This window comes from Haliaeetus albicilla, chromosome W (assembly GCF_947461875.1).
Source record: "Haliaeetus albicilla chromosome W, bHalAlb1.1, whole genome shotgun sequence".
Taxonomy (NCBI): domain Eukaryota; kingdom Metazoa; phylum Chordata; class Aves; order Accipitriformes; family Accipitridae; genus Haliaeetus; species Haliaeetus albicilla.
In genome coordinates, this window is record NC_091515.1 from 21,861,471 (window position 1) to 21,863,290 (window position 1,820).

A 1,820-nucleotide genomic window follows, 5' to 3' on the forward strand; every position below is an offset into this window, starting at 1 on the left:
ATGCGTTTACAAATTTAAAGCATAAACAATATTCACTTACCCCTCCAGGTAAGGGCTTTCAATCCCAGGGAAGCTACCTCGACCGGCGTCCCGATCAAGGAGGGGGTGTGTGTGTGTGTGTGTGTGTTTCCTTCGCAAGCCAACTGTATAGTTGGAGAAGTGACTCCCCCATTTCCAACCTGAATCTTAGAGTTTTTATCCCCTGACTTGTGAAATGGTGTGTATGACTATGTCTGAGTGGATTATGATATAGGCCTAAATGGATTATGTATATCTGAGTGGAGTTTCCCCTTATCTTTCCTTTGCTGGTCTGTGATTGTTTGAATACACAAGGTTGTCATTTGAAACTGAAGCTGAAACCCTCCAGGTTTTGGGTTTGTTTGTTTTTTTTTACCTTGCTTCCTCAGCAACTGAATAGTGGTTGGATTGAGACTCAGGGCATACTATTTGCTAAGGGATTTCAAGGCTCAGTTCAGGTTTTGGTTCTTTGAATGGTGCAGCCACTGCCCTGTTTACTTTAGGGTTTATCAGACAACCCAGGGCTAAGCTGTCTACACAGCTCCCTGTGAGTCGTCTCTGCAGAGAGACAGGGCCTCAAGGCAACCCAAGGCTGGGTCACTTCTGTAACGCCCCATGAGTCGCCTGTGTGCACTAGACATGGTGAAACTCATTTGTGAACTATGAGTCGGACAATGTACACATTATCGCTCGGCAGGTGGTGAACAGTTGCATCCAGGACACTGTTGAAGCCACTCAAGACCCAAGCTCTATAATTAGTGCCCTATTGTTAGTGGATAAAAGATGAAACAAATCTCCCAGTACTGGAGCACAGCACATCCTATTAAATGTTAAGCTCTGCCTGTGCTAAAAGTGAAAGGCTACATCAACTGATAAAACTAGTCTGCAGATAAGGCATACAACTGGGAAGAGTTTGCAGCTTCCTTAAAGCAACACAGAAGCAGCAACTTATCTTTCTGCCTCAGCAATGGCAGAAGCTGTTATAAGATACTGGGTGGAAACTCCCATATGCTATCAAGAGCAGTTTGCTGTCCAAGAGCTGGAAGCACACAGATTGGATCACTCTTTATATGCTTTGCCAGGCCCTTCTACAGCTGCACTGAGTAACAGAAGGTGTATCGCAGAAAGTACAGCTGGGGCCGGGAAGAGCGGCCAGGAGGAGGAAAATACGTGCTTTCAGGTCTTGCTGGGTGTTGTGCAGTTCCACCCTGAAGATAGCATTATTCAGACTTTCGAAGGCTGGATCCTGATTAAAGCTCAGCATGGACCTAGGATTGACGAACACGGTTTCATATCCAGAAGCTTTACCAGACAATACAAATTACCTAATGGAGTGGAGAACAAAGATTTGTCTGCGCTTTTCTGCCATGGTGGCATTTTGATTGTTGAAATTAAGAACTCGGTGGGAAAGAATGGAAGACTTGTCCATAGTTTATTGCTGAGAGAAATTTATTCTTAATATAACAAAATTATATCATTCAAGCAATGCTGTAGAGTGTAGTAAGCATGTGGCTATATTTATATTACAGTAAAGGAAAATCTTTGTATGCATCTTTCAGTATGCTGAGTTTATTGTTTGATGCGAAATGTTAGACTGTTTGCCTCCAGCTACATATGTGCTGGAAAGCCAGGCTTTTTGAACAGTAGAGAATTTAGGCTAGTCACAGCAAGAGAAAAAAAATTCTATTTGATAACATATTGAAAATAATGCACATTTATTACTTCAGTAGGAGGAGTTGTATTTCTAAGGAATAAGTATTTGTCATACATATTCATAATCCTTAAAGAAGCAATAGACAGGT

The 1,820-nt window shown here is 42.3% G+C and overlaps 1 pseudogene; it reads left to right on the top strand.

Moving 5' to 3' along the window:
* Window positions 1-845: 845 nt before the first annotated feature.
* On the top strand, window positions 846-1,528 carry LOC138683466 (heat shock protein beta-3-like; annotated as a pseudogene).
* The last annotated feature ends 292 nt before the right edge of the window (window positions 1,529-1,820 follow it).